The 24727-nt window shown below is 42.0% G+C and overlaps 1 pseudogene across 1 annotated transcript in view; it reads left to right on the forward strand.

The window, feature by feature from the left end:
• LOC110529202 (laminin subunit alpha-2-like) overlaps positions 1-24727 on the forward strand; it is a 167588-nt pseudogene that overhangs the window by 88146 nt on the left and 54715 nt on the right. Inside the window, exons 21-29 of the transcript XR_016482752.1 lie at positions 9883-9899; positions 14927-15163; positions 19929-20072; positions 21428-21604; positions 21836-22021; positions 22288-22397; positions 22740-22848; positions 23666-23792; positions 24559-24683. The product of XR_016482752.1 is annotated as a laminin subunit alpha-2-like (transcript). The remainder of the gene's footprint in view (positions 1-9882; positions 9900-14926; positions 15164-19928; positions 20073-21427; positions 21605-21835; positions 22022-22287; positions 22398-22739; positions 22849-23665; positions 23793-24558; positions 24684-24727) is intronic.

Genomic DNA, 24727 nt, shown 5'->3' on the forward strand with positions numbered 1-24727 from the left:
GGCAGCAAAAGAAGCCACTTCTCTCCAGGAAAAACATGGGACAGACTGATATTCTGCAAAAGGTACAGGGATTGGACTGCTGAGGACGGGGGTAAAGTCATTTTCTCTGATGAATCCCCTTTCCGATTGTTTGGGGCATCCGGAATAAAGCTTGTCTGGAGAAGACGTGAGCGCTACCATCAGTCCTGTGTCATGCCAACAGTAAAGCATCCTGAGACCATTCATGTGTGGGGTTGCTTCTCAGCCAAGGGAGTGGGCTAACTCCTAAGAACACAGCCATGAATCAAGAATGGTACCAACACATCCTTCAAGAGCAACTTCTCCCAAACATCCAGGAGCAGTTTGGTGACGAACAATGCCTTTTCCAGCATGATGGAACACCTTGCCATAAGGCAAAAGTGATAACTAGGTGGCTCGGGGAACAAAACATCAATATTTTGGGTCCATGGCCAGGAAACTCCCCAGACATTAATCCCATTGAGAACGTGTGGTCTATCCTCAAGAGGCGAGTAGACAAACAAAACCCCACAAATTCTGACAAACTCTAAGCATTGATTATGCAAGAATGGGCTGCCATCAGTCAGGATGTGGCCCATAAGTTCATTGACAGCATGCCAGGTTGGATTGCAGAGGTCTTGAAAAATAAGGATCAACACTGCAAATATTGAGTCTTTGCATCAACTTCATGTAATTGTCAATAAAAGCCTTTGACATTTATGAAATGCTTGTAATTATACTTCAGTATTCCATAGTAACATCTGATAAAAATATCTAAAGAGACTGAAGCAGCAAACTTCGTGGAAATTAATATTTGTGTCATTCTCAAAACCTTTGGCCACGAGTGTACATGCAGTTAGGTATGAATGTAGAACAGCATTCTTTAGACTGTTCATCTAAATGTAATTGTAAATCCTTGAGGCATTGAACAAACACTTGAATGCACAATGTGAGACATTTACATAGGCTGTGTTTACACAGGCAGCCCAATTCTGATCTTTTTCCACTAATTGGTATTTTGACCAATCACATCAGATCTTTTCATATCACATATTTTTCTGATCTAATTGGTCAAAGGAACAATTAGTTGAAGAAAATATTAGAATTGGGCTGCCTGTGTAAACACAGCCATACTGTAATCTACATTCTAGAGAGGTGATAGAGGATTCTTGGAAATATCCAGCCCCCACAAGACCCTTCAATCGATGTGATAATAGACAATGACTTTATTATCCCAATTAAATTTGTTGTGGCTCTGTGCATACATAACAATACATAATGGAAGATAGACAAAGGATATGGACAGACAGTAAATACTGGTAGAAAAAGTTATGTTCATCAATGATCATCTGTACACTATATACACTATAAACAACAAACTACTCTGTCAACTACAATGGTAGCTGTAGGCCAGCCTGCTGGTCCTATTTGTGGTTTTAAACATTCAGCAGCCTTACTGCCACTGGGACAAAGGATAGTTTGGCCCTATTGTTTTGTGCCCTTGTACACTTTAACGTCGCCACGAGGGGAGAAGCTCAAATTCCTGGTAAAGAGGATGTCTGGGGTCCATCAGTACCTTGTGGGCTTTTGTGAAGGCTCTTATATCATAAATGACCTCCAGATCCATCTGCTTGACCCCTAGCACCCTACTAGCAGAGCTAAAAAAAAATCTTAACATATTTCTCAGAGAGACATGACCATTTCCGTGCCAGCAGATGATAGAATGTGTTAAGATACATTCAATTAATGACTTGTTAAACAGTGACAATAGAACACGTTCAACATGAAAATAGTTTTTGCTGTCCTTTCTTAGTACACTTTCCCCATTGTAGCTTGTGGTCAAGTACAACACCCAGATATTTATACTCAACGCAAATTCTGTTTTAGAAGTGGGAGGGACATAATTATTGTTATTATTATTTATTTTTTTCAGTCGGAAAAACACTCCAAACAGCCTAACCGACCGCTCGTATGGTCCTAAAGCACACCGTTGCCTCGTTTTGTATCAGATTCCAAAAATAAAACCAAGGGGGCCAAAAATGCAATGTCAGAATTGAAGGTGCTCAACAGTGAAAGTTGCACCCTTGCTCCTCCACTACCTTTATGTCTTGTCCCTTGACAACATTCTGTGGGGAAGTTTTTGAGCATCTCTTTGGTCTTTTTTTGTATTGAGCACTAAGTGAGAGCTGTCACACCAAGTCAAAAAGTCCTCCAAGACTGGCCCGTGCTCCTCTATCAACACCCTGGAGGATGACCAGTGCTGTGTCGTCTGCAAACATTACCAGGGCTTTACCAGGGTAGGAGGTTTTACAGTCATTAGTGTACAAGATGTACAAAAGAGGAGAAAGTACACAGTCGGTTGGAGATCCCACGCTAGTGGTGCACATGTCCAACATCCACTATCCCATATTGACCTACTGTGTCCCTTTGCTAAGGAAATCAAGGATCCACAGCACCAGGCCTCTATCTAATGAGAAAGTGTACATCAGTCTCTGAGCCAAGTTGGAGGGCTGGATTGTATTAATAAAAGCTGAGGCGAAATCAACAAATAAGAACTTAGCATGACATTTGGATCTTCATAAGCAAATTATTATTTAATTGCCCTATAATCAAGACTTGCCCTTTACACTGTGATAATTAATAATTCAGTCTACCTTACGGGCTTCATCTTAATTGAACTTGTATTTAAAAGTTAAGTTATTTCACCTTAGTCTCAGTGGAGGCTGGTGACTTGAAAAATGGTGGAGGATGGGAGACCCGCGGTATAGGCGTGGAACGCACGGAGATGACAAAGTGTGTTTCAACAATCATCAAAGACAAATTATTTTAACCTGAAGCAGTTAATAAAGGCATTTATTATACAATATTATGGGGAATGGGAATGAGAGGGCTACTTACACAGTTTTGGGAAGGGATCACAGCAGTGATTGAATGAGGTTTGAGGCATGAGTTGAGGTGTTCAGAGGCTTGACTTCAGTGCAGGACAGGATTTGACTGGGAAGACGATAAACAATAACATAACACACCACACAGTTAGACAAAAGAGCTAAAACAAAATAGTTAGTCCAAGCAAGAAGTAAAAACATTGATGTGTAATAATGTGATTGTGTATGTGATTAACTTTACATACAGTAATTAAATCAAATTGATAGGGCTACTCCCAGTGCTTGAAGAGGAAACATTCAATTTGCCAGTGGATGAGAGGGCACATGAAACATGGCTTCAGTTCATGTCAGGAGAGAGTTGACAATGATAGTGGAGTGGAGTGGTCATCACCTCTTAATCAGGGAACAGGATAGCAGATACAGCTGCGCCATCGTAGGTTTGAACATGATGTTAAACTCAGACATCTCAAAATTCATGAAGTCAAACACAGTCAAACACTGCGCATCTCGCCCACTTGACACATCAAAGTAGCTCAAGGAACGTTCCTGAATAAAGCCCCGATTAAAATCAAATCAAATTAAATCAAATTTTATTTGTCATATACACATGGTTAGCAGATGTTAATGCGAGTGTAGCAAAATGCTTGTGCTTCTAGTTCCGACAATGCAGTAATAACCAACGAGTAATCTAACTAACAATTCCAAAACTACTACCTTATACACACAAGTGTAAAGGGATAAAGAATATGTAAATAAAGATATATGAATAAGTGATGGTACAGAACGGCATAGGCAAGATGCAGTAGATGGTATCGAGTACAGTATATACATATGAGATGAGTATGTAAACAAAGTGGCATAGTTTAAAGTGGCTAGTGATACATGTATTACATAAAGATGCAGTAGATGATATAGAGTACAGTATATACGTAGACATATGCGATGAATAATGTAGGGTATGTAAACATTATATTAAGTAGCATTGCTTAAAGTGGCTAGTGATATATTTTACATCAATTCCCATTATTAAAGTGGCTGGAGTTGAGTCAGTGTGTTGGCAGCAGCCACTCAATGTTAGTGGTGGCTGTTTAACAGTCTGATGGCCTTGAGATAGAAGCTGTTTTTCAGTCTCTCGGTCCCAGCTTTGATGCACCTGTACTGACCTCGCCTTCTGGATGATAGCGGGGTGAACAGGCAGTGGCTCGGGTGGTTGTTCTCCTTGATGATCTTTATGGCCTTCCTGTGACATCGGGTGGTGTAGGTGTCCTGGAGGGCAGGTAGTTTGCCCCCGGTGATGCGTTGTGCAGACCTCACTACCCTCTGGAGAGCCTTACGGTTGTGGGCTGAGCAGTTGCCGTACCAGGCGGTGATACAGCCCGACAGGAAGCTCTCGATTGTGCATCTGTAGAAGTTTGTGAGTGCTTTTGGTGACAAGCCAAATTTCTTCAGCCTCCTGAGGTTGAAGAGGCTCTGCTGCGCCTTCTTCACGATGCTGTCTGTGTGGGTGGACCAATTCAGTCTGTCTGTGATGTGTACGCCGAGGAACTTAAAACTTACTACCCTCTCCACTACTGTTCCATCGATGTGGATAGGGGGGTGTTCCCTCTGCTGTTTCCTGAAGTCCACAATCATCTCCTTAGTTTTGTTGACGTTGAGTGTGAGGTTATTTTCCTGGCACCACACTCCGAGGGCCCTCACCTCCTCCCTGTAGGCCGTCTCGTCGTTGTTGGTAATCAAGCCTACCACTGTTGTGTCGTCCGCAAACTTGATGATTGAGTTGGAGGCGTGCGTGGCCACGCAGTCGTGGGTGAACAGGGAGTACAGGAGAGGGCTCAGAACGCACCCTTGTGGGGCCCCAGTGTTGAGGATCAGCGGGGTCTCGAGCTTGACGACGAGTTTGGAGGGTACTATGGTGTTAAATGCTGAGCTGTAGTCGATGAACAGCATTCTCACATAGGTATTCCTCTTGTCCAGATGGGTTAGGGCAGTGTGCAGTGTGGTTGAGATTGCATCGTCTGTGGACCTGTTTGGGCGGTAAGCAAATTGGAGTGGGTCTAGGGTGTCAGGTAGGGTGGAGGTGATATGGTCCTTGACTAGTCTTTCAAAGCACTTCATGATGACGGAAGTGAGTGCTACGGGGCGGTAGTCGTTTAGCTCAGTTACCTTAGCTTTCTTGGGAACAGGAACAATGTTGGCCCTCTTGAAGCATGTGGGAACAGCAGACTGGGATAGGGATTGATTGAATATGTCCGTAAACACACCAGCCAGCTGGTCTGATTAAACTTGATTAAACTTGGTATCCACATACCTGACGATAACTGACAGCTGCAAGCAGTCTGGTGGGGCAATTTTTACCCCCAGGGGCCCAGAGGTTTTCCTTATCTGTTAACCTAACCAGGAAAATTCTGGATCCTATAGGAATGTCAGTGATTAATCAGTTGTAAAAAGTTTTTTTTATAAGGGCTATGATGGGACCAGTTTTTCCTAATCACCCTGTCAAACTGCAGCAACCTTATACTTGTTCATACTGTTAGGTTCTTATTTTTCAGAGTAAATAACTCACAGACACTAGAGAAGCTTTAACCAAGTTTAATCATTCCCAAAGGTTCTGTACAGCTGTAATCAGACAGCAAAACATGTCAGACATCACAGTTTATATACATCCTCCTTACAGTTTATGGATCCACAGGAAAGAAGGTAACCAGATACTAACCCTAATTACTCCCTTAAGGGGAGCTGACCTCACCCCTCACCTCCTGACCTCAACCCCTCCTTCACCTAATCCACAGATATCTATCTGTTTTCCCAATATCAACACATCACTCTCCTCTCCTCCATCAAACACATTCCAAACCCTTCTGTCTTTCTTCAGAGAACCATTAACTTCTAACAGAACACCCAGTCTCTTTCATTTCCTATCATTCATTTACTACCTCAATGATCAAAGTTTAGCCGACTCCAACAATATGAATTAAATGTAGACCAAATTTCCTCTACCCAGACACGGAGACAACAGCTGATAGACAATATAACTCACAGAGCTGAGCTTGCTTTATGCATGTTTGCATCATGCAGGCCTATGCAACTTAAAACATTTACTCACAACTGTCATCACTATTATGTTGATTGATTCATTCCAGTTAATCATTTTGTATTGAAAACATATAGGCAGCCTAGCCAGCCCAATTTTGAATATAAACAACGTTTTATCACATTCACATTTTCTCCTGACACACAAACACTATAAATACATAACGTTACCAATTAGTTTACCCTGTCCATCTGGTCAGGGTAAGTGCACTGCATACAGCGCATAGGCTGTATGCAGCAACTCTTATTAGTAGTCTTCATTTGATCAGACAGAAAAATGTTCTTGTTTTCATTCCATACAGCATGTCAGATCTCTAAGCTTCAGGTGTAGCCTAGACTGCTGCAACAATTATGTAATTCGTTTTTTTGCTTGTGTCTGTCAGGAGTGTTTGCTAAATAAATACTGGAGGAAAGTGGAAAGCCTACTTGAGCGCACGTGAAAGAATTCGCTGCTTCAACCTCTCTCTTTAATCAAACTTTTAATTGATGATGCGATGGAAGCTATTAAATCATTCTGCATTGATTTCGACATCCCAGAAAGGACAGTCGAAAGTTCCATATGTTCAGCAAGTAAAGCATCGTAACGTACAACTACCTCGGCAAGCTCCTTGTAGTTGCCCTTGTTAGCGCAATGTTCCCTCTCGTCGTGTCCTCTAAAAGCCTATTCTTGCATGCCCAAAAATGCAGTGGTGTTGATAAGCCGCTTGAGAACATCCCTGTTTCTTCTTACTTTCTTGTTGTGTTGCACAGTTTGAATATGCAGACTTTCGTCATGATCGAAGCAGAAGCTTAAATCTGATGTGGGCATTTATATGCTCCCTGCTTTTGTTTTGACGTTTAGCTGATCGATATATGTTCTTTAGGCCACTATACTCCCCTGTCGCCCAAGGCTCAGATTTTCCAAAAAGCAGGCAAGGCCAGCAATACAGGCGGCTTGATGAAAGGCTCCATGTTAGCCAGCTATACATTTGATACCAGTTGGTATTGAATGCCCGCTGCATTTCAGAGGTCGACCCCTCTAATTCGTATCTTTTCCGTGTACCCCAGAGAATGAAAGGGGTTCTTCAACGATGAAAACTACAGACTCGAGCTTGTAGCTAGCTACTGGCTACTGAAATTAGCAAGGCAAATTGAAATAAATTGTACAAACTAGGCACAAAAATAAAGTTCTAAAACCAAGAAAAACATTTATAATCTACCCCCTCTGTCTCCTGTAATTTGAATAAACTAATTTGAATTGAATAATATCCCCAAAAAACTATCCCTTTTCAATTTCTATCCAATAATGTCACCAACTCACCAAGCTTCTCAACACATAGAACCCCAATACAACACAGTAGGTTCATTCTCTGATCCTAATCCTATGATTTGGATGGACAACATCCAATCATAGGTCAGTTCTGTTGTGTCGTTGGCATCATTAAACTGAAGACTTATTTTATCAAATAAATTCTCTGTAATTATTATTACGTGATTAAACTAACCCAAATACAGGACCATTCATGTACAGTGCCTTGCGAAAGTATTCGGCCCCCTTGAACTTTGCGACCTTTTGCCACATTTCAGGCTTCAAACATAAAGATATAAAACTGTATTTTTTTGTGAAGAATCAACAACAAGTGGGACACAATCATGAAGTGGAACGACATTTATTGGATATTTCAAACTTTTTTAACAACTTTTTTAACAAACTGAAAAATTGGGCGTGCAAAATTATTCAGCCCCCTTAAATTAATACTTTGTAGCGCCACCTTTTGCTGCGATTACAGCTGTAAGTCGCTTGGGGAATGTCTCTATCAGTTTTGCACATCGAGAGACTGACATTTTTTCCCATTCCTCCTTGCAAAACAGCTCGAGCTCAGTGAGGTTGGATGGAGAGCATTTGTGAACAGCAGTTTTCAGTTCTTTCATCAGATTCTCGATTGGATCCAGGTCTGGACTTTGACTTGGCCATTCTAACACCTGGATATGTTTATTTTTTAACCATTCCATTGTAGATTTTGCTTTATGTTTTGGATCATTGTCTTGTTGGAAGACAAATCTCCGTCCCAGTCTCAGGTCTTTTGCAGACTCCATCAGGTTTTCTTCCAGAATGGTCCTGTATTTGGCTCCATCCATCTTCCCATCAATTTTAACCATCTTCCCTGTCCCTGCTGAAGAAAAGCAGGCCCAAACCATGATGCTGCCACCACCATGTTTGACAGTGGTGATGGTGTGTTCAGGGTGATGAGCTGTGTTGCTTTTACGCCAAACATAACGTTTTGCATTGTTGCCAAAAAGTTCAATTTTGGTTTCATCTGACCAGAGCACCTTCTTCCACATGTTTGTTGTGTCTCCCAGGTGGCTTGTGGCAAACTTTAAACAACACTTTTTATGGATATCTTTAAGAAATGGCTTTCTTCTTGCCACTCTTCCGTAAAGGCCAGATTTGTGCAATATACGACTGATTGGTGTCCTATGGACAGAGTCTCCCACCTCAGCTGTAGATCTCTGCAGTTCATCCAGAGGGATCATGGGCCTCTTGGCTGCATCTCTGATCAGTATTCTCCTTGTATGAGCTGAAAGTTTAGAGGGACGGCCAGGTCTTGGTAGATTTGCAGTGGTCTGATACTCCTTCCATTTCAATATTATCGCTTGCACAGTGCTCCTTGGGATGTTTAAAGCTTGGGAAATCTTTTTGTATCCAAATCCGGCTTTAAACTTCTTCACAACAGTATCTCGGACCTGCCTGGTGTGTTCCTTGTTCTTCATGATGCTCTCTGCGCTTTTAACGGACCTCTGAGACTATCACAGTGCAGGCGCATTTATACGGAGACTTGATTACACACAGGTGGATTGTATTTATCATCATTAGTCATTTAGGTCAACATTGGATCATTCAGAGATCCTCACTGAACTTCTGGAGAGAGTTTGCTGCACTGAAAGTAAAGGGGCTGAATAATTTTGCACGCCCAATTTTTCAGTTTTTGATTTGTTAAAAAAGTTTGAAATATCCAATAAATGTCGTTCCACTTCATGATTGTGTCCTACTTGTTGTTGATTCTTCACAAAAAAATACAGTTTTATATCTTTATGTTTGAAGCTTGAAATGTGGCAAAAGGTCGCAAAGTTCAAGGTTGGCCGAATACTTTCGCAAGGCACTGTAAATGTAATTAACTAGGAAGTCGGGGCACCAAAGAAAATCTTCAGATTACAAAGTTATAATTTTCCTAATATAGCTTTCAGATATTTTAATATCTGACCATTTAGCCTTCTAATTGAGGAATTATTCTTAACATCACGTTAGTCTCATTCCAAATGTCGTAAATTGTTGGTTACCTGCATGAACCCAGTCTTCACTATGAATCATCCATACATCAATTGTCTCATTAATTAATTTATTAACTAACTAAATAATCACAGAAATGCACAAACAAACAAACAAAGTAGATATGGTTACAAGGAAATGATAGGTTGATGTGCCCTAGTGGGCTAAACAGGCGTGGCGGCTTGGTAAACAAAGGGACTGAGAAAGGCACGAAAGACAAAAGACACTACACAGTTGACAATTATAACAATTGAATTGCTAATCCTTTGCACATGAACGCTCACTCATTCGGGAATAATTGCAATCAATAAATATATTTACGCTCAGTGTGTCGTCATGATCTCTATTGGAATTGTACTTCTTTCTGTTGGAAGTTCATCCGCCCGTCTTTCGTGGTTAGAATGGTTACTTCCCATTCAGAAATGTTCTTATAGTATAGATGTTTCGGCGGTTGTCGGCCTTCGCATTCAATTCCTAGCTGCACACTAGTAATTAGTAGCGAAGATTTGCTCTTATTCTGTCGGTATCGATAGTCTCAGATTTTCAACAACCATTACAAACTTAGCTTATACTCAGGTTTTAATGTCTCTACTCAAACCTTAGCCCTCTCGGTGATCGAGGTAAGCTTGGTCTCCTGAGAAATTCCCAAGGTGGGGTTATATCCAGAACAGTAGGAAAGGGCTGTCCCATGACGCCAGTCTGTGGAGTCCTTCATTAACCTCTTTGGGCTAGGGGGCAGTGTTTTGACGTCCGGATGAAAAGCATGCCCAAAGTAAACTGCCTGTTACTCATGCCCAGAAGCTATGATATGCATATAATTGGTGGATTTGGATAGAAAACACTCTAAACTTTCTAAAACTGTTAAAATAATGTCTATGCGTATAACAGATATGGCCGGCGAAACCCTGAGGACAAACCATCCAAAAAAAAAAACATTTCAGCCTACCACTGTTTTCAATGGCATCCATTGTTTATTATGAGGCGAAATCCTCACAGATTGCAGTTCCTAGGGCTTCCACTAGATGTCAACAGTCTTTAGAAAGAGTTTCAGGCTGGTTTTTGGAAAAATGAGCTAGAATTTGTAGTTTTTCTAAGTGGCTCCCATTTTGTCTGTAGTGTTTTCATGCGTGTGGATGAGAACACATTCTTTGTTGTTTATCTCCGGTAAAGACAATAACGATTCTCCGTCTTAAATGTTATCATTTATTTACGTATTAGGGTCGCTGAGGTTTGATTATAAACGTTGTTTGACTTGTTTGGAGAATTTTTTCGTTAACATTTGGGATTCATTTTGTATGCATTTTGAATGAGGGAAACCGGTGGATTATTGAATGAAGAGCCCAGCTAAACTGAGTTTTTGGGGTTATAAAGAAGGACTTTATCGAACAAAAGGACAATTTGTGATGTAGCTGGAACCGTTTGGAGTGCCAACAGAAGAAGATCTTCAAAGGTAAGGCTTATATTATATCGCTATTTCTGACTTTCATGGCGCATCTACCTGGTTGAAAAATGTTTTTCATGCTTTTGAATGCGGGGCGCTGTCCTCAGAAAATCGCATGGTGTGCTTTTGCCGTAAAGCCTTTTTGAAATCTGACACAGCGGCTGGATTAACAAGAAGTTAAGCTTTATTTTGATGTATGAGACTTGTATTTTCATGAATGTTAAATATTTCTATTTCTGTCATTTGAATTTCATGCTCTGCAATTTCACCGGATGTTGTCGAGGTGAGTCGCTAGCAAAACGCCTGCGCCAAAAGGTTAAACAGTTTAAAATTACATTACATAATTTCACAAATAGTTTAATCTTTACTCGTTCATTTTATACAACAATTAAATGCAAACCTCACAACTGAGACTCTTGTATAAACAGAGTTATGGTAATGTGGCTGTATTGTCTCTTATGAGTTTCACAAACATTAAACAAAATGTTTAATAGTCGTAGCTGGATTCTCCCCCGACCGTGTACCCATTCTCTAAAACATGGACATTGTTCAGTTCTCAAGTTCTATGATGGAGAAGAGGTTCCTTTGTTCTCCTGCGAAACCTCTCTATACTGCCTGGCCATGAGGAGAGAGACTCCTCTAAGAATTTAGGACCTGTGATAACAGAGCCTGGGTGTAGGAGGAAGAGAGACGTGGGGAGAGAGAGAGGGGGATAGTGCTCGCTATACCCAAAGAGGGCCATCTCATGACAGTTCATGGTTGGTTGGAGGTCGTCCTCCGTAAGTGATCATAATTACCATGTAGGTCTTTGGAAGGGGGTGATGCCTACGAGCCTCCTAGGTTTTGTATTGAAGTCAATGTAACCAGAGGAGGACAGAAGCTAGCTGTCCTCTGGCTACACCATGGTGCTACCCCAGAGAGTGCTGTTGAAGTTGCTGTAGACCTTGATTGCAAAACAGTGTGTTTTAAGCAATTATTTGGTGACATGAATATATTTAGTATAGTTTTATGTAAAAGTTTTTTTTTTTTTTTTTTTCATGAAATTTCACTGACGAGGCCCCTTCCTCCTCTGAGGAGTATCCACTGCTTGGTCTGTGGTCGCTGTTATGAAGTAGGTCTATGTCTCTCAGATATTTATCCAGCGTGGTATTCCCATATAGTTAAGACTATAATGTGATTAAGGGATTGAATAAATATGCTTTTATCTTAACCTGTGGCCATTCGGATTATAATATGTATAATATTAAATATATCAATGGAACACTAGTCACTTGAATAATGTTTACATACTGCTTTACTCATTTCTTATGTATATACTGTATTCTATTCTACTGTATCTTAGTCAATGCCACTCTGACATTGCTCATCCTAATATTTATATATTTCTTAATTCCATTGTTTTACTTTTAGATTTGTATTGTGTTGTTGTGAATTGTTAGATACTACTGCACTGTTGGAGCTAGGAACACAAGCATTTCGCTACACCCGCAATAACATCTGCTAAATATGTGTATGTGACACAATTTGATTTGATTTATATTCATGACTGGTAACAAGCCATCCATGGCTTTTGAGCATCACTTTCCGGCTTTAGCCATGTGGAGAAAATACTTTTAAGCAGACGCCATTAAAGTCAATGACATATCCCTTTGAACTTCTTTGATCTAGAGGTGGTGTAAAAAGCTACAAGGGATGCGGCTCTGTTTTAAATGATCCCTACATGTTGAGTGAGATTGGTGAGATTGCATGCAACGCTAACCACACTACACACAACCACACTACACACAACCACACTACACTCAACCACACTACACACGACCACTCTACACACGACCACTCTACACACGACCACTCTACACACGACCACTCTGCACACACAGTAGGGCTATTATTTAGCTGCGCAAACAAGAGTAAGCATTCACTTCTACCACACAGACACACATATCTGTCATCCCAACACAATACCTGGTTGCTGCTCAGTGGCTAATGCTTTCTGTCAATCAGTCAGCCGTCCCACACTTTACCTAGGGCCATTGCAGTGACCATATTCCTGCCACATTGGCAGTCATGAGTCATGACCGCAGTAAAATTCCACGTGACCGTTGAGTCATGGTATTCTCCTTTTATGCACTCTGGATATGCTTAGATAGTACACAACTTGCTAACGAATATCAAGTCTTAATGACCTGATACTCAGGGCTCTATTGTCTCTCTAACCACTCTGACATCAATGCAAATGCCATCGGAAATCACATAAAACACATATCATCAACTGTAGGCCTATAGTACTTTTAAAACTCACCTCACTGTGATGATCAATTTGAAGAAAGAAGTTCAACAGCAGGTTGAAACACTGTCAAACGTGGTTGTTGTGGATGTTGTTTCAAAGCCTAACAACAAAATGGACAGCTCTTTAATTCAAGACAACTCATTTGCATATTAGATCTTATGCATATGCAATAGTTTTATGAGCCCAAGCCTGACAATACGTAGCCTACCACATATTAGGCATGGTAGAAAAACACAATACAAAACTGATTTAAAATGTCTTTGGTACATAATTGGTCTAGCCTATACTCCAAAATTAAACAAATTAGAGTAATCGTGGACTGCATTATTATGCATGCTCGATGGACTGGTTACCTTATGCTACGCTCCAAAATGTACATCCATGAGTCTGGGAGAGAATGTATAGCCCTAGGCGATGCTGTTGGTTCATTGATTGTGCAGTGTAGCTTACAGTTAGCCTAGAGTTAGTGAATTTGATTTTGAATAGCCTAGTAATAAGGCATATTTTATATTTTCATAATTCATTGGGTGACCTGTTATCTTTAGCTATACAGAATATCTCACCACCATGTGTTTCCTTCTCCTCCTCTCGCTCCTTTGTTCCTTTCTCCAGCACACAGAGGGGCTGTCATCAGTTTAATGAAAACATGTTACTATCCATGTTCCCGAACAGATTTCACTTGGTTTCCCAAATTAAGCACTGGGTAACTGCAGGAACAAGGTTGGAGAGCCCATCGCATACAGAGTTTGGGCAGAATATCACTGTTCGGGGCAGCGAGAGCATGCTTCTCAAACAGTGGTTGATGCATGGATTGAAAAAGGAGTCCTTATATTTATTTCTCAGCTGCTCATATTAACCACATGCTCCGCTATAAAACCGAAATAGCCTACAAAACGTGTGGCCTCCATTAGCTATTCCAGTGCATACAGATGACATGTCTTCTTCCCCTGCCTCTGTTCCTGCCCATTTGATGAATGGGCCATTCTAAATCTAAACTAAGTTTGCATATTAGTAAAGAGGAGATTAAATTGAGAATAGTCTGATGGATAAAAATATGATCACTTGATGAGACAACAGCTATGCAGCCTGAGGCAAGGAACAGAGCAAGCTTTCTTAGGTACTTTCTCAAATCATCAATAGCCTACAGTCGAATCATGCAGACCATATATGTATTGATTTCTAAGACATTATAAGTTGCCAAATAACTCTAAATCTAGTATTTTTGTATTTTATTTATTTGTTTCAAATGATCACTTTTACTCTCAACATAGCCACTTCACATGAGCACTCTCTCCATAATGGGAAAACTATCCTTTCTATTTTATCGTTCAATTATATTCTTCTTATTATAAAATCATATCAAATTAAATAATGGAACAGGACTTAGAAGCATATCTTGTCAGCTAAATTAACAAATCTGCAGCCTATGGCATGGAGCATGGCCAGATAACATAGGCCTGCAGTAGGCCAACTCGTATTCCGGTCTTCTGAAATGCATTTTCTTCATATGTTTCTTTAGACCTGACTAAAATAAGTCATGGATTTATTGTGATGGTGTGTATTAAATTGATTTACTAGACTTTTTAAAATGTAGATGTTCCAAAGGGATGCATCAGGGGCTTGTACGTGTGGAGGCCTGGAGATGCTAAACATGTTTATGTTAATTAACGGTCAGTTACCATGAGACCGGCAGCCTTTTGCATGACAATAACTGGCTGACAAAATGTCATGACCGCCACAGCCCTAAATATACCTCACCTTGTCTCACCTGCCCGCCTCCACACTGGTTCAGTCTGGCTTTGTGGAAAGTTTGTGGATTGTTTAACATATGAAGCTGATGGATTAACCCTTTGTGACTGGTTATTGATTAATCTAATGGTGTATTGATTATGAATACCTGACACTCTCCTCCACAGGCCTGTGGCTGTAACCAGGTGGGCTCAATGACCCAGCAGTGTAACCCCAACACAGGCTGCTGCTTGTGCCTGGAACAGTCTCACGGAAAGAAGTGCAGTGAGTGTAGGCTGGGCTACCGGGACTTCCCTCAATGCATTTCCTGCATCTGCAACATGGCTGGTTCGAACATCCAAACCTGTGATGCAGACCAGGATGTTTGCGCCTGTGTAGACAGGACTGGACAATGCAGCTGCAAAGTAACCCACAACCATCAGTTGATTGTAGTCTACTCTATTTTCTATCTATCGAACACTTATTATTCATCACAGGATGCTGTGTCAGGTGATTGCATCAGAGTTTTCAAAATACGTGACAGCAATCACCTACAATGAAATTATCCCAAAAGAAACCAAAGCCAGCTCTCCTGGCATCTCCCTGATGTCTAGCCAGCACTGAAATAATATCTGTTTTTGAAGTTGAAGTTACATAGCATTACTAGGCGTGTTTTTAAGCCTCTAACTGCAATTACCTGTTAATGTCACATTAGCGTGACTATAGCAGATTTCTCCATATAGCCTATATCTCAACAGCAGCGCTCTAGTGCTCCGCATCTACCTAGTATCTTCCCTATCTGGGCTCAGCACGGGGCCTGTCGGCAGGTTTTGGCAGGCAGGGCAGCGTCTGTGTGTGGGAGGGAGTGTGAGATGGAAATAGACCTGATGTGTGTGTGTGTGGGGGGGGGGGGGGGGAGTGGGGGGGCATTCAGATCAGCTAGCGCCAGGCAGGCAGGCGTTGCCATCCCCAGCTCCCTGCCTCAGGGTGACAGTGCAGTGACAGGCTGTCACGCAGTGCCAGCGATGGGAGGTGATGACCCTCATTAACAGAGAGAGAGAGACAGACAGAGAGATTTAAAAAGCTACTTTCGACTCTGAAGTAAAAGTGACATTTGAAGAGGAGAAGACTGTGTGTTGTTGGGTCTCTTGTTGTGCTGTTTAGTGTGTGTGTGTGTGTGTGTGTGTGTGTGTGTGTGTGTGTGTGTGTCTTTCCTTGCTGACTGTTTATTTTAGACTACTGGGATGGAGGGATGAAGGGATAGAGGGAAGAGGTTGATGGGGTCTGGGGGACGTTAGTGAAGGTCACGGTGATGGACGGATAGATGGACAACTGTGGCTGGAGGGGTGGCATGGCTCTGTGTGTTACATGAAGCCATAGCAATATAATTGCTGGCATCCTTAGCACAGGGGCTTAGGCAAGGTTGGGCCTAGGTGGGTGCATGTCCACCCACTGTGGAACCAGGCTCACCTAATCAGATTGAGGCCCAAAAATATTATATATATTTATTTGATTTGCTGTACTTGTGTTTCAAACAGGACATTATTTGTCTTTTTACCTTAGCACAGTACTTGACTTGGGCAGGAGCTCACCGGAACTGAGTACCGGCATCCCAAATGTTCTTCTGCTTGAGTTCCTGCATCTCCTATAGAATATTAACTCAAAAGTATTGAGGAGATCCTGGACCTAAATGTAAATGGTATGCCAAAATGAGTACCTATTTCAGTCCAAGTCAAGCAATGGCCTAAACATACACCATCAGATAGAATTCATAGCAAGCAGTAAGGAAGGGGTGGGACAACTAAAGGGATACACACAAAGTGTACATCCTTCCATGACATAGACTGACCAGGTGAATCTAGGTGAAGGCTAGGATCCTTTATTGATGTCACTTGTTAAATCCACTTCAATCCGTGTAGATGAAGGGAAGGAGACTAACTAAAGAAGGATTTTTAAGCCTTGAGACAATTCAGACATAGATTGTGTATACAGTTGAAGTCAGAAGTTTACATACACCTTGGCCAAATACTTTTAAACTCACATACATTTAAACTTTTTCACAATTCCTGACATTTAATCCAAGTAAAATTGTTCTGTCTTAGGTCAGTTAGTATCACCACTTTATTTTAAGAATGTGAAATATCAGAATAATAGCAGAGAGAATTATATTTTTTCAGCTTTTATTTCTTTCACAACATTCCAAGTTGGTCAGAAGTTTACATACACTCCATTAGTATTTGGTAGCATTGCCTTTAAATTGTTTAACTTTGGTCAAATGTTTCGGGTAGCCTTCCACAAGCTTCTCACAATAAGTTAGGTCAATTTTGGCCCATTCCTACTAACAGAGCTGGTGTAACTGAGTCAGGCTTGTAGGCCTCCTTGCTTGCATACACTTTTTCAGTTCTGCTCACAAATGTTCTATACGATTGAGGTCAGGGCTTTGTGATGGCCACTCCAATACCTTGACTTTGTTGTCCTTAAGCCATAACTTTGGAAGTATGCTTGGGGTCATTGTCCATTTGGAAGACCCATTTGCGACCAAGCTTTAACTTCCTGACTGATGTCTTGAGATGTTGCTTCAATATATCCACATAATTTTCATTCCTAATGATACCATCTATTTTGTGAAGTGCACCAGTACAGCAAAGAACCCCTACAACATGATGCTGCCACCTCCATGCTTCACAGTTGGGATGGTGTTCTTCGTCTTGCAAGCCTCTCCCTTTTTCCTCCAAACATAACAATGGTCATTATGGCCATCATCAGACCAGAGGAAATTTCTCCTAAAAGTACAATCTTTGTCCCCATGTGCAGTTGCAAACCGTAGTCTGGCTTTTTTATGGCCGTTTTGGAGCAGTGGCTTCTTCCTTGCTGAGCGGCTTTTCAGGTTATGTCGATATAGAACTTGTTTTACTGTGGATATAGATAATTTTGTACCTGTTTCCTCCAGCATCTTCACAAGGTCCTTTGCTGTTGTTCTGGGATTGATTTACACTTTTCACACCAAAGTATGTTCATCTCTAGGAGACAGAACACGTCTTCTTCCTGAGTGGTATGTCGGCTGCGTGGTCCCATGGTGTTTATACTTGCGTACAATTATTTGTACAGATGAACGTGGTACCTTCAGGCGTTTGTAAATTGCTCCCAAGGATGAACCAGACTTGTGGACGTCTACAATTTTTTTTCTGAGGTCTTGGCTGATTTCTTTAGATTTTCCCATGATGTCAAGCAAAGAGGCACAGAGTTTGAAGGTAGGCCTTGAAATACATCCACAGGTACACCTCCAATTGACTCAAATGATGTCAAGTGCAACTCAATATTAGGAAGGTGTTCTTAATGTTTGTACAGTGTATATTGAATTCAATAATAATAATAATGCATTTTATTTGGCAGATGTCTTTCAGGATACTTAAGGACATCACACATACAATCTGGTGCTGTTTATAAAATCTATTTCATAATAGGCCTATGTAATGAATTTTAATTATACTTGATTATTAACTCCCCCACAAAATTAAATAATAACTTATCATTATCAAAATAATGGGCTGGTTCTGGCACATGCACTGATACCATGTGCATTAAACAGTAGCTATCGCTGTGTTGGCTAGGCTCCACTTTGCAGGCTACTCATCGTTAGCTAGCTAGCTAAGACTCATTAGCCAACTTGGCTAGCAAAAATAAGTAAAGTGGCCAAACAAGGCTCACTGTTAAATTATTTTAAGATACTTTTTTCTTTGTGTATAGAAGAAAGAGTTATTTGAAATCAGAGATTTCGCCCTCGATCTGTGATTATATTGATCTAATGGAGGGCCTTAAAAAAGTGTTTCAGTACATTCAGAAACAAGGACCAGCACCACAACACTGTTTTTATTCAACACTTTTAGAAATCATGAAACACGCTTCTCCACTCCGACTCACACTCTCTCGGTCCCTCCGCTGAGACATGATCATCAGTCCATCAGTTCAAATTAAAATGTCAATTTATGCTCTAACGTGCCTCGCTACAACAACTGACCTATTACCAGTGTTTTATTAATATAGCCAAACATGAGACTCGAGTTTTGAAATATAAGGCTCTACGTTATTTATAATAAGGGGTATGCCTACATGGAGAAAAATCGAGTCAATGCAAATAGCCTATCATTTTTGGAATGTAATTTAATTGAAAATAGCACTTTGCCCTGTATGCTGTTGATCATTTAATTGATATCACACAATACATTGTAGGCGGACTTGATCTCCCGCTCTCAGCAGAGAATTGCACTCTGCTCGCATTTTGACTCAAAATGATCTTGACTAAGAAAAGGTTGGTGACCAGTGTTGTTTACTGTGATCATTAATGATATGTCAGGGCATTATGTTCTAGTCTATTAATTATAGGGGTTTATTATTATTGGAGGTCTATGTGAGTCGTATGTTAAAAGAGTCATGGATTAACGTAGGCTTACAAGACTATTTGGTCTGTAATGCGAAATCACATGTTAGATGGTTTGTTGTGTGCGATCGATTACAGTAGGTTATATGGTAGGCTTTGTTTTAATGATAATTTGAGTGGCCAAATTTTGGCCCACCTACATTTTTGCTGGCCTGCCATCAACGGATTTCTACACCCCTGCCATAGCATCCTCTTTACAGTCTGGTGTGTAAACAAAACATCTTTACATTTAATGTCTGTTATGAATGTGGCTTCTAAGTTCTCCCTGCTTTAGGAGTGTACTAACTAGGGAAGCATCAGATAAGATCGAAGGGAAATTTTTCATATAAAATACACCCTTATCAGGACTGTCACTGTTTCTGTCTGCTGTATGTGGGGGTATGCCCCTTATCATTCCTCCTCGGTGACATGTGAGCCCCGTTGAAATGCACCTACTCTACCTATTGAAATGGCTGCCTTGGTATTCTTCTGAATAGAATCTTCTTTGATCAATATAGAGCAGGGTAAGGTGAAGAGAACAAGAGATTACTGTCACAGTTATTTATAGCTTGGCTCTGTCTTAAATCAGATATCTCCCTAGGCCTGTAATATGTTTGCAAATCTATTCAGATGTGTTTTGTATTCAGGTCTTATGTGTACTCTACTGAAAACTGCAATAATACTGTACCTGCTATGTATTTGACAATAATGACCAGCCATTTTGGACTACAAATAGCAGTCTTATTGCTGAGTGTCTGTGTGTTGTGTCCCAGGCAAATATACAGGGCCTGAAGTGTGACAGGTGTAAGTTGGGGACGTTTGGCGTGAGCACCAGGAACCCACTGGGCTGCAGTTAGTGTTACTGCTTCGGTATGACCAGCAACTGCAGTGAGGCACAGGGCCTCATCCGCATGTGGGCAAGTCGAGTCATGAAGAAATGTGACAGAAATGCACACACAGCATACATGTACTGCATCCCCTATCACATGCAAGTCCACCCACTCACAGGCACAGACTGAGGTACAGTATTTGTACACAAGCATACAGTTCCTGTGTGTGCACTCAAATACATCACACAACACACACACACACACGTGTGTGCACACACATGTCTTGAACTACGTGTACTGTGTGGCTCAGTTGGTAGAGAATGGTGCTTGCAACGCCAGGGTTGTGGGTTCGATTCCCAAGAGGGACCAATACAAAAATGTATACACTCCCTACTGTAAGTTGCTCTGGATAAGCAACAATTTGTATTTACATGAGAGTGGTTCTCCTCCATTCTTCATTCCTGGCCAGGTATTTATTCCTCATCTTATTTTACTGTAATTTATGGGACGTAGAGAGAATCAGGGGGACCAGGCACAAACAGGAGGCTAGCCTGGTACCAGGGAGGTATAGGGGGCTTGAAAGCAGGCAGAGTCTGGGAGTTGTAGCTTCCATGTTTGTTTTAATAAGGATTTCCTGCCAGTGCGCCACAGACCTGATAACTCTCCGCCCGCTGTAACCATGGAGACCGTGGCTGAGGACATTGGCAGAGGGACCCTTCTTTCATATAAATGGAAACGACAAACAACTTAAATAAAGGTTGCCGTCCCAAAGTTAATCTAAGTTTGTTTGCTATAAGACTATGAGTAAAAAGAGAGCCAGTTGAGAATCCTCTCCCTCATTTATTGGAAGGCAGGAGCTTTTCTCTAAGTCAGTGAGTCGTGTGATTGCATGGTGAGGTGAGGGGCACAGCCCGGCCCCTCTGGAGCCTTTAGTGAGCCCTACCCTGGATATTTAGATGGGAGTGGTAAGGAGGAGTCTAAAAAACACTATTTTGCTCAAAACATTTATTTTTTTACCCTTTTGTGTGTTTACTTGACTGTATTTATACTTGGGATATCGCTTTTCAACAGTAAAAGTTCACAAATCGCTGGAGGACGTCTTTAAAACAGGGTCTCAGAGGCATAGCCTACTGTACAGGAGTGGCTTCTTAAAGATATTCATGCTCTATTTGCCCAGTGAAACATGTCTCTGGCCTCAGGATGTGAAATGCATTTAATCTACGACTATGTGAGAGGCTGAGTCCTGGTGTGGTATTGGAGAATAGATTTGTCCAATGTCACAGAGGCTGTTTTTCTTTTGAAATACCCTTTGCATAATCCACTTGCAACATAAGCACTTCGAATCCTTGGAAAAGACCTTCTCAAATACATCCCATTATCTGTGTATTTTGTGTGACATTTATAAGTGATGCTGTTTGTTTGTTGTCTCTGTGTTGCTGCAGTTGTCCCTGAAACCAGAACAGACCAAGCTGCCCCTAGTGGACAGAGACAACCAGCAGGAGACCACACGTGGAGTGACCTTCCAGCACCCAGAGATCATCGCTAACGCTGACCTGGTCACCCAGAAGTTGACCAAAACCTACTACTGGAGACTACCTGAACAGTTCCAGGCGTCCATGGTGAGGGCACCCTCCTCTCAAAATGATTTAACAAGTTGATAAGAAGTGTACAATCGACCGCTGACATATACTGTATAATTGCTTGGGACTGATTCAGGTGTTTGAATTGAGAACTGGTGAACATTGCTGCTTTAAAACACTATCCAACTTGCGCGTATCAGGAGTTGACTATATTCTGTTCAGAGATGAGTATTGTACTAACAAGTTACTTGGATGGTTTCTCCTTTTCAGATCACAGCCTATGGCGGCAAGCTGAAGTACGCCATCTACTTTGAGGAGCGTGACGAGACAGGCCGCACCTCCTACGAACCCCAGGTCATCATAAAGGGAGTGTCCAACAGAAACAAGGTGATGGTCCGCCACATGCAGGGCCTGTAGATTGGACAACCCACCCGTCATGAGATCAACATGACAGAGGTAAGGACCTGGACTTACATGCTGGATCTCTTGTTGTCATTACTGTTTCCTAACCTCTTAAAATGCAGTTATTATCTATTTGACACTGAGACTCGCTTGTGTTGTTAAAACAATTATGGGCCTTTGTGATGGATGCCATGCCAATGCATCTCTTGTCTTTTTCCCAATAGCTTTTCAAAGCTAGATTTTAACCTCTAAAGATACAGTAATGATAAATTGACACTGAAGTGATGTTATGAACATGTTATGTTTTTCAAAAAGAGTAGAAGTACAAAGACAAGAATGTCATGACAATGGAGGACTTTATGGATGTGCTGTTTTATGTTGACTACGTCCTCATTCAGAGTTCCCATGGGAACATGATGAGACATAGCAGGTGAGCTCTCCTCTCTGTCTCTGAACACATGATGGGCTAAACTGAGACAACCACTGATAGAGAGCTAAGGCATTGACTGTTTACTTTACACTCTTCATTTCAGTATCACTGCCAGCTTAATCATGTCATGTTAACATGGATCACCCTCTGCCTTCAACACTGACCTGTTCAATCCATGTAATGAACCAGGGGCAATAGCATAATAGCATATTTTAAGCATAGAGAAGAGAATGCAGAATGTCCATGGAAAAGCTTTGGATTGTTGCCATTGGCTCACATGGCTGTCTCTCTCTCCCTTTCTCTTCCTTTCTCTCTCTCCCTCTCTCTCTCCACTAAACCCAGGATTTCTATGGAGGTGGCAGAGGAGGGAAGGCCGTCCATGGAAAGTGAGTGGGCTCACCAGGTAGAGAAGTGTGACTGCCCCCTGGGCTACTCCAGACTGTCCTGCGAGGTAGGCTAGCTAGCCACACCACCTGCTGTGTGTCTGTGTCTCCCATCAGACCATCAGCCCTGGTGACAGGGTCATCCATCAGATAGGGCTGTGTGTGTGTCTCCCATCAGACCATCAGCCCTGGTGACAGGGTCATCCATCAGAGAGGGCTGTGTATGTGCGTCTCCCATCAGACCATCAGCCATGGCGACAGGGTCATCCATCAGAGAGGGCTGTGTATGTGTGTCTCCCATCATATCATCACCCATGGCGACCAGAGAGGGCTGTGTGTGTGTGTGTGTGTGTGTGTGTGTGTGTGTGTGTGTGTGTGTCACGGTCCAATCAGATCCACAGCCGTGGAGTCAGGCTGAAACACCTGCTAGAAACAGTTCACATCCTTCTCATCAAAACTGCTAGCTCTCCCCCTCTTTCTCCCACCTCCGTCCAGACACCTCGTGCTCCCCCATTCTTTAGTGCGTCTCTACTCCACTCCTAATGAACTCTTGTTGTGTTACTACGACAACCTCCATCCAGACCTGAGTGTTACTGATGTGTCTCCTACTGGATCCCTCATAAATGTGGCTGTAAGAAAACCAGACAGATGGCAATAATTTGAAGCTGCCACATAGTTAATAAAGTATTTTTAAACAGGCGTTTAACGTGTTTGCGGGGAACAGATGGCGCCTCAAATTGACCCGATTAATTCTCAGTGAGTATGTCTCGTTGGAGCTCCATAGGAGCCCGGGACTCCCACGAGTGGGGGGGTGTGTGTGGGGGGGGGGGGGGGGGTGTAACAGCCTAACCGGTAACCGTCTGTCTGTGTTTCGCCCATCGGCAGGAATGTGTGGCCGGGTTGTACCGTCTATCTGCCCGTAGCGGTGGCGCGGCCTCCAGAGCAGACATTGGGAGCTGTGTGTAGTGCCCGGCACAATGAGGCCTGTGACCCGGAGACATCCATCTGCCAGGTAAGCGCTTAACAACGTCCCTGTGACCTGAAGAGGACAGTGCCGTTGGCAATAGTTGGCAGGCTGCCGTGTGACTGCACCCATAAGAGTAGAGGATCAGCACATTTGTTCAGAAGCCAGTTGATAGGCTACATAGTCCAGTGGCACCAGGAAGTAGAACATAGTGTAGTGCCTGGAATAGATTTGACTGGTAAATGCTAATAACAATGTAGCAATAGAGAGCAGTCCATGTCATTTAATACAGAGCATAATGTGCCCTTCAGATGTAAGGTCCTTTGGTCAAGATAAAACCAACCTTATTCTCTGCTTCCCAAATCATCCCCTAGAGCACGTAGAAGCCTGTCTTGCCTCATGTTATAGGCTGGAACTGAAACTCAATCCCAGCTTTCATTTGCATTTGTGCTAATAACAATATAATTTGCATTTTACGGAGCCGGCAAATTGAAAATGTTAAATGGGTTTGTACAGCGTAATTTGGGTAATTGAGGTACACAGGAAGTTAATGAAACTCTTTTGAATACCCCGGCTCAGTAGGCCGCAACTTCTGCTGACTGATTAGTGTTTCTGCTCTGAATTGGCAGTTTGGCTCAGGCTCTGGAAGGGCCCTCACTTCAAAACAACAGTTAAGACACATGCACCCTCCACCCCGACAACCACTGTGTTTAGTTGAGTTAGATTCTGAAGGTGTGAATTCATTTTAAGTGAATCATCCATCAGAGTGAATGGTTGGGAATGTGGAACTGATATTAGTGTGTCTTCTCTACAGAACTGCCAGCACAACACAGAGGGGGACAGGTGTGAGTGCTTTGCCCCAGGATACTATGGTGTATTGAGGGGCAGACCCGGCGACTGCAAGCCCTGTGCCTGCCCCCTCACCAAACATGAGAACAAGTAAGTCACAGAGGCACAGTTGAATGGCTCTACTAATGTAAAAT

The sequence above is a fragment of the Oncorhynchus mykiss genome, chromosome 8, assembly GCF_057628025.1.
Source record: "Oncorhynchus mykiss isolate SJ-2025 chromosome 8, ASM5762802v1, whole genome shotgun sequence".
In the NCBI taxonomy this organism is placed as follows: domain Eukaryota; kingdom Metazoa; phylum Chordata; class Actinopteri; order Salmoniformes; family Salmonidae; genus Oncorhynchus; species Oncorhynchus mykiss.